Source organism: Oncorhynchus mykiss, chromosome 24 (genome assembly GCF_013265735.2).
Source record: "Oncorhynchus mykiss isolate Arlee chromosome 24, USDA_OmykA_1.1, whole genome shotgun sequence".
NCBI lineage: Eukaryota > Metazoa > Chordata > Actinopteri > Salmoniformes > Salmonidae > Oncorhynchus > Oncorhynchus mykiss.
Window position 1 is genome coordinate 24,472,135 of NC_048588.1, and position 9,359 is coordinate 24,481,493.

Sequence of the window (9,359 nt, forward strand, 5' to 3'; positions counted from 1 at the left end):
GTACTGAGGTGTGCAAAATATAAAGCATTGCAGCAGAACAACAACCAGAGTAACACATTAACTCAGCATAAGCTATTCATCCATGCTAGATCTGAGAAACTCATCCAATCAGACAGTAGCACGCATGTATGTCTCCTGTTACTTCCAAATGGTCCCTGCAGTTGCAGAGGAAACCGCTGCTCTGCGTTGCCACGGCGGACATCCAGAGTGATGTGGCTGCCACGGTTCAGAGGTCCAGGGGTCATCCGCTACTCTTCCTCATCCTCCTCCTTCCTTTTGTCCTGAATGCTCTGCCATAGAACACACCACACTATGCATCCACCACTCCCCAGATATAACAGTACCTTCTACAAACACAAAGATAGATTTGCAGAGCACCCTGTGCATGGTTTCCACCAGTTATTTTCAAAAGAGAAGAGCAAGAGAGAGAACACTATTTTTGTTTTTGCACCAAACGGTAGGATGTTCTCCACCTTTGGCATTTTGTAAATGTTCTATTGCCTTCTGAAAATCACAGATGCACTCAGTAAATCAGACCTGTAGTATCTAAATCAATCAGGGCCCTCTAAGTTAATTGATAGCTAGCTAATCCAGTCACTAAGTACTGTACTGCCGCCTGGCCTCTGCTTGGGAGTATGTCCAAAGTAAACAGCAACAACAGAGCAGGTCATCAATGCCTCGTTTCACAAGCCACGGAGGGGAGAGGGTGACAGAATACCAATCAATTATAGAATACCTATCAATTATAGAATACCTATCAACTACAGAATACCTATCAACTATAGAATACCTTTCAACTATAGAATACCTTTCAACTATAGAATACCTATCAACTAGCTACAGATCTGAGACTAAAAGGAACAATATTACAGACAGACCACTCTGTTAGAGGAGAGCAGAGTGTAGAACAGGGGTCTCCAGCTCCAGTCCTGGAGAGCTACTGGGTATGCAGGAGTTTGTTCCAGCCTGGCACCTACATGATTCAAGTAATTGCAATTGAAAAAGAATGCCACTGAATGGGGCTGAGAGCACAACATCACTAGAAATGAGGCCTAAAAAAGGAGAAATGTGTTCAGGAACTGCCTAGTTGTGTTAATTAATTATTCTGTGGACTGAGGTAATATAATACAGCGTCTGCAGAGAGGGGCTTGATAACAATTGTATCTGAGGTGAACAGAACAGGACAAGAAGTTCACCACTCTCCTCCAATCCGCTGTGCCACTGTCTGTCGTCCCATGCTCTATTCACCCGAGAAAGGACAGAGAGAGCGAGAGAAAGCAAGAGAAAGGGAGAGGAATCGATAGTAGTTGCATGTCTCCCCACACAGAGCAGAGGTGAAAGGAGAAGCCTGCACCAGAGACTGTCCTCCTGAGTAATTACATGAGTGAAGCTCTTAACGTACAAAACTGACCTCGCTTTCAAGTGTACCAGTGTTAATAATCAGTGTTCATAATGAAAATAATCCATAGGTTAAGGTCCTCGACAACCTTGCTCCAAGCAACAATTGCAAGGAAGGAACAGCATGGTAAATTGCAGTTTCTACAAGAGCAGTGATATGCTACTGCCCCCTGGTGTACAAGGAAAACAAGGGAACACACAGGGGCATGAACACCAACTTGTACATTGAACCACACCTGTACATTGAACCACACACACACACACACACACACACACACACACACACACACTGAACAAAAATATACAACGCAACAATTTAAACGATTTTACTAAGTTACAGTTAATGTACCGTGCTTCTACATCTGCATTGCTTGCTGTTTGGGGTTTTAGGCTGGGTTTCTGTACAGCACTTTGAGATATCAGCTGTTGTACGAAGGGCTATATAAATAAATTTGATTTGATGTATCGAAAATAGTCAATTGAAATAAATTCAATGGGGTCTAATCTATGGATTTCACAGATTCCACAGGGGAGCCAGGCCCAGCCAATCAAAAGGAGACTTTCCCCACAAAAAGGCTTTATTACAGACTGAAATACTTCTCAGTTTTATCAGCTGTCTGGGGGGCTGGTCTCAGATGATCCCGCAGGTGAAGAAGCTGGATATGAAGGTCCTGGGCTGGCGTGGCTACACGTGGACTGTGGTTGTGAGGCCGGTTGGACAAACTGCCATATTCTCGAAAACGATGTAGGACGCAGCTTAAGGTAAAGAAATTAACATTCAATTCTCTGGCAACAACTCTAGTGGACATTCTTGCAGGCAGCATGCCAACTGCCCGCTCCCTCAAAACTTGAGACATCAGTGGCATAGTGTTGTGTGACAAAAACTCCACAATTTTGATCTTGTCTCATCACTGCAACTCCCCAAATGGGCTCGGGAGAGGCGAAGCTGGAGTCATATGCCATCCCATCTGGTTTGCGCTTAGTGGGACTATCATTTGTATTTTAACAGGAAACTGACTCAACGCACCTCCAGGCTGTGTGCGGACTATTTGATCAAGAAGGAGAGTGATGGAGTGCTGCCTCAGGCCTCCACAATCACCTGTCCTCAAACCAATTATTTTGTGAAGTGCACCAGTCCCTCCTGCAGCAAAGCACCCCCACAACATGATGCTGCCACCCCCGTGCTTCATGGATGGGATGGTGTTCTTCGGCTTGCAAGCCTCCCCCTTTTTCCTCCAAACATAACGATGGTCATTATGGCCAAACAGTTCTATTTTTGTTTCATCAGACCAGAGGACATTTCTTCAAAAAGTACGATCTTTGTCCCCAACCATAGTCTGGCTTTTTATGGCGGTTTTGGAGCAATGGCTTCTTCCTTGCTGAGCGACATCATTTTCTGGAATTTTCCAAGCTGTTGAATGGCACAGTCAACTTTGGGTATGTAAACTTCTGACCCACTGGACTTGTGATACAGTGAATGATAAGTGAAATAATCTGTCTGTAAACAATTGTTGAGAGAAATGACTTGTGTCATGCACAAAGTAGATGTCCCAACCGATTTGCCAAAACTATAGTTTGTTAACAAGAAATTTGTAGAGTGGTTGAAAAACGAGTTTTAATGACTCCAACCTAAGTGTACGTAAACTTTCGACTTCAACTGTACAAGTCTAAAATCACAATGCGCAATACTAAGCGTCGGCTGTAGTGGTGTATAGCTCACCGCCATTGAACTCTGGAGCAGTGGAAACGCGTTCTCTGGAGTGATGAATCACACTTCACCATCTGGCAGTCCGACGGACTAATCTGGGTTTGGCGGACCAGGAGAACGCTATTTGCCCCAATGCATATTGCCAACTGTAAAGATTGATGGAGAAGGAATTTGTATTTATTTTATTTAACCTTTATTTAACTTGGCAGGGGAGTTAAAACAAATTCTTATTTACAATGATGGCCTACCCCGACAACGCTGGGCCAATTGTGCTCCTCTCTATGGGACTCCCAATCACGGACGGTTGTGATACAGCCTTGAATCGAGCCAGGGTCTGTAGTGATTCTTCATGGTTAACGAGTAACCACGAAGAACATCTGTTCTGTATGGAACCCAAGTAGTGCTCCTATTTTTTTTACTTGTAATTTTCCTTCCCTGAATATTGTGAGATAATAAGCACATCATGTAAGTCCATTGGACCTGTAGTAGGACATTCTTCAGAATGGCACATCATTCATCGGAAAGTCATTTTGTTCACTTTACATGCTTTCACTCCGTGTTGTTAAAGGCCCCTGGGAACTGTGGCCATAGAGAAATAGGCAAAGCGACAGAAATAACTCCTCCCTTTCTTCTAACCATGCAAAAATAACATTTGAATCAGTGGTGTAGGGGGACGTTCTTTTATTCACCAGGCCCAATACTCGAACTTTGTCATTTGTTTAACAAAGTCTATTAAAATGTATATTATCGGTCTCCATAAAGAAAGCATTATGAGTTATTGCTGACTAAGATCAAGAAATGATCATTAGATACGAATATAAATGCAAGTATTTAATAACATTGTGTATTACAGTTCATGCCTTTTACGAGGCAAACTCATGTTACAAGGCATGACCGGTGATGCGCTACTGCCCCCTGGTGTACAAGGAAAACATGACAGCCACACAGGGGTATGAACACACCTGTACATTGTACAACACATCCATTTACTGGTAGCATAACTTCATTCAGAAGCAAAAACAGAACTTTGTGAGCCATTCAACAAAATGGTTGGTAGCATTTTTTTTGTTTATCAATGCTGAACTGAAATGTGTAATATATCTTCGCATTGACCACAATGAAAAATTGAAAACTAAACAGCCCGTAAATGATTTACCACGTGCATTTCAACAGAGATCTATACATAAACCTGGTTTGTTTATTATACTATTAGTAAGTTCTGAAGAACATCTATCCTTAGGACCACTACTTGGGTTGGGTCCCATCTTTTGTTTACCCTGTGCTGAACACAAGTTGTGTCATGACATACCATAACTGCAGTTCCTTCAGTTTCTGCAAGTTCATGGTGAGTATTTAAGTGTAGCTACCCTGTCCTAGTGAATGTAATGAATGGCTGGACTGATAACTGTGGGAAAGTTCAGTCATCAATCCCTTTCCATGGCATTGTGCCACAAAACCGGTATAAATGATTCTCATTAAAACAAAAATAAACAGATTTCACTACAGCCCTTTCTTCATGTGTCATTAAAGGCCACTAGGACCATGGCCATAGAGGAATAGGTGAAGCGAGAGCGATGACTCCTTCCTGCCATCCATACATACATAAAATATAAAGCAGTTGTGTAGGAGGACATTATATTACTCACCTGGCCTCATACTTTGTAGTAATTTGTTTATTAGTCTATTAACTGACTCCATAAAGATAAATAGCAATGTGCCAGCAAGTATAAGTTATTGCTGACTAAGATCAAGAAATGGTCATAACTAATATAAACGCAAATATTTAATAACAATGTAAAAGGAATGAATTCCAATATTCAAGGAAAAATCATACATTTAAAAGCCATCCTTGGTGATAACAAGGCATTGGTCTAGGCATGATGTGAGTGAGAGAGTGAGAAGCCTGCTCCCACCTCCTCCCGCCTGTGTTTGCCTTCACGGACATTGATTCCCATCATTAGAGAGGAGTGTCCAATATCTTGTCAGTATATTCCAAAATCTTTGCCGTGGCTAGAATCAGTCTCTCAGGACAGGTCGGATAGCCTCTCAATCACCTCCCACAGCTTCCTGGCCAAAGCATCATCCCGCCCCTTGGCACCGACGTCCTGTAGTGCACAGGAAGATAAGTAGCGTCCACTCAGCAGCTCAATATGCTCTTAAAGCCCACAGTGCAGGGTGGTCTGAGCTCCCCTCTCAGGCTACTGACCTGGGCGGAGGCTGTAGGTGGAGGGCTACTGACCTGGGCGGAGGCTGTAGGTGGAGGGCTACTGACCTGGGCGGAGGCTGTAGGTGGAGGGCTACTGACCTGGGCGGAGGCTGTAGGTGGAGGGCTACTGACCTGGGCGGAGGCTGTCCCATCCAGGCGGTTGGCCAGCACCCGGTTGAAGACCACATTGCACAGCTTGCTGTGGCAGTAGGCCCTGAAGTTAAGCCAGGTAGACTGGCCTGGCACCAGATCCTTGTGTGTACCCAGGAGGACAAAGTCCACAGAGCCTAGCCGGTGTAGGTGAGCCGACACGTTGACACTGCTTCAGCCGATCCAGCAGCAAGCAGGTCAACAGGAAGTGACCTAGGTGGTTGACCCTGAACGCCATGCCAAACCCATCCTCAGTATGGCCAGGCCCCAGCATTCCTAAAACAAATCTAATCGTATTGGTCACATACGTCAAATACAAGAGGTGTAGAGTTTACCGTGAAATACTTACGAGCCCATAACCAACAATGTAAAAAAAAAAAGCTAAAAATACAAATATTTGCTAAAAAAAGAAAGAGGGAGTTGAGGTAATACAGTATGTTCATGTAGGTAGGGGTAAAAGTGTCTAGGCAAACAAGGTGACACACAGTGAGATCAGAGGGAGTTAGACAACACATAATGGCCAAGTATTTGTCATCAAATGAGAATTATTTTATCCATGATTCATTAGGGTTAATTTAATAGAGAAAGTATGTTTTATGTTTTGGGAATTCATGTTTACATTCCCTCTCTGCCACACCTGCATTGTTGATGAGCAGGCCCTATCTGGGTTCAGTCTTTAGGAAGGTTTCAGCAAAGGAGCGAACAGACTTCAGACTCCCCAGATGCAGCTGCATGAACACTACCTCATTCCCATGGCTCCCTATAAAACAGAGGAGGAATCAAACTGTGGATTTCAAACACCATACATTTTCAGACAGGTTAAACAAATCTCAAATCAGTATGTATTGAGATGCCAACTCCACAATCTTATATTTACATTATTTATTTTATCTATAAGGCTCCTCTAACCCTTCTGATATCATAGACAGCAGCCTCTGCCTTCTGTTTGCTGCGGCAGGCAGGGATGACCCTGGCACCTCTCTTGGCCAAATCCAAAGCAGTAGCCTTTCCAATACCAGTGTTGCTCACTAGGGAACAACAAAACACACTTGAATGTAAAGGTCTTCAGCATGAACGCACTTGAAACGTGAGCACACTAAAACAGTCCCCATCACGTAGCAAGGCAACAACATTTGCCTAACTAAACTGTTACAAAAGCAGTCTTCCCTTTCAGTGTCACACAGCAGCATCTTCACTCGCTGAACACGTTCTAATAAAGTATCAAATACAACGCAAATTTAACACATTATTACAGTACCGAGCATTGTTTCTAAATTTGGTAAGGTAATGTCGTTTGCAAGCTAGCAAAGTTCAGCAGACTAACTTGCTGCAGCATGCGCCGTTTTTGTTTTATTACACCAAGCGTTTCCGGGTTTAATTTATAGTTGCTGTACGGAAGTATTCCACCAGATGTCGTATTTGTAATCTGCATAAAAATCGGCTCCATATTGAGGGTATACATTCTAATCAAAATCATTTGTGGGTAGTGTAGTAGTTTATTTCCTCTTTAGGCGTTCTACTTCATTCAAGTGAATCACTCTGAATAATGAAATATTCCCAATCACAAACGACTCAGGCATCATTACATATTTTGCTAGCCTATGTTTTTTTTGCAGAGGTGTAAAGTAACTAATTCCAACTCCTCTCTATACTAACTCAGTCGTTTATCCGAGTACTTGTAGGTTGAGTGTTTTTAAATCAGTCATTTTACAGAAAATGTAATTAAAGTAACAGTACTTCTACTCGAGTAGGATATTTCAGTACTTTGTTATAAATCATAACATAAATGTACTTAGTTACTACTGTACATCCATTCCCTCTTCCCTTTTCAATTTAATGCATGGAAAATATCGTGTGTTAACGTTCAGGTAATCTTAGCTAATTATCAAGGTCAATTTTTATATTTTAAAAGTAACTCAATTACTTTTACTCTGAGTACTTTTTACACCAGTAATTTTACTTCTAAAGTAGGATATTTCAGTACTCTTCACCAGTTTTTTTTTATTCCAATCCATATGATCAAGGCAACAAACAGCATCAGCTCCTCTGCTATATCCACATGATCTATAAATGCTGTTCCCAAGGCTCAATTGCTACGCATGTAGAGAGCTGGGTGAGGAATGAGAATACATGATCTGAAATGTGAATGGATGCGCTGTTAGGTGCTGGCACAGTTATTATACAACCACCAATGAATACACAACAGCTTCATTGAGCAACATGTACTTTATTCCCTTCAGTCTTGAATTGCCCAGTAAGCCTATGCTTCTTCATTCCAACATCCACCGTTTTGGGTGGGTCCTTTCATTATGTTCCAGATATGATATCTACTAGGGCAGAGTGGAACACCCTAAGTCACGTGGGGTAGGCCTAAGAGCTTAGAAGTTAATGCACAAGATCAATCCTAGATACGAATCACACATGAGTAAGCACTTTTAGAATACCTGACACTGTTGGTTGATTTAAAGGGTAAGTCAACTCAAATGTCAAAAATCATTTTGCACACAAAGGGGTCATAGGGGTAGGTTTTCACTAGTCCACACAGACTCTCACTGACTTCCCATAGCTTCTTGGCCACCGTGCCGTCTCTGGCCTTAGACGTTCCTGACTGTACAGTTGTGGCCAGAAGTTTTGAGAATGACACAAATATTAATTTCCACAAAGTTTGCTGCTTCAGTGTCTTTAGATATTTTTGTCAGATGTTACTATGGAATACTGAAGTATAATTACAAAGGTTTTTATTGACAATTACATGAAGTTGAAGCAGAGTCAATATCTGCAGTGTTGACCCTTCTTTTTCAAGACCTCTGCAATCCGCCCTGGCATGCTGTCAATTAACTTCTGGGCCACATCCTGACTGATGGCAGCCCATTATTGCATAATAAATGCTTTGAGTTTGTCAGAATTTGTGGGTTGTTGTTTGTCCACCCGCCTCTTGAGGATTGACCACAAGTTCTCAATGGGATTAAGGTCTGGGGAGTTTCCAGGCCATGGACCCAAAATATCGATGTTCTGTTCCCCGAGCCACTTAGTTATCACGTTTGCCTTATGGCAAGGTGCTCCATCATGCTGGAAAGGGCATTGTTAGTCACCAAACTGTTCCTGGATGGTTGGGGGAAGTTGCTCTCGGAGGATGTGTTGGTACCATTCTTTATTCAATGACTGTGTTCTCAGGCAAAATTGTGAGTGAGCCCACTCCCTTGGCTGAAAAGCAAACCCACACATGAATGGTCTCAGGATGCTTTACTGTTGGCATGACACAGGACTGCTTCTACACCTGCATTGCTTGCTGTTTGGGGTTTTAGGCTGGGTTTCTGTACAGCACTTTGAGATATCAGCTGATGTACGAAGGGCTATATAAATACATTTGATTTGATTTGATGGTAGTGCTCACCTTGTCTTCTCCGGACAAGCTTTTTTCCAGATGCCCCAAACAATCGGAAAGGGAATTCATCAGAGAAAATGACTGTACCCCAGTCCTCATTAGTCCAATCCCCGTACCTTTTGAAGAATATCTGTCCCTGATGTTTTTCCTGGAGAGAAGTGGCTTCTTTGCTGCCCTTCTTGACACCAGGCCATCCTCCAAAAGTCTTTGCCTCACTGTGCGTGCAGATGCACTCACACCTGCATGCTGAAATCCTGAGCAAGCTCTGTACTGGTGGTGCCCCGATCCTGCAGCTGAATCAACTTTAGGAGACGGTCCTGGCACTTGCTGGACCTTCTTGGGCGCCCTGAAGCCTTCTTCACAACAATTGAACCGCTCTCCTTGAAGTTCTTGATGATCCGATAAATGGTTGATTTAGGTGCAATCTTACTGGCAGCAATATCCTTGCCTGTGAAGCCCTTTTTGTGCAAAGCAATGATGACGGCACGTGTTTCCTTGCAGGTAACCATGAT

At 42.9% G+C, this 9,359-nt stretch overlaps 1 pseudogene; it reads right to left on the minus strand.

Moving 5' to 3' along the window:
* Window positions 1–3,924: 3,924 nt before the first annotated feature.
* On the minus strand, window positions 3,925–6,837 carry LOC110503377 (annotated as a pseudogene).
* Window positions 6,838–9,359: the final 2,522 nt, after the last annotated feature.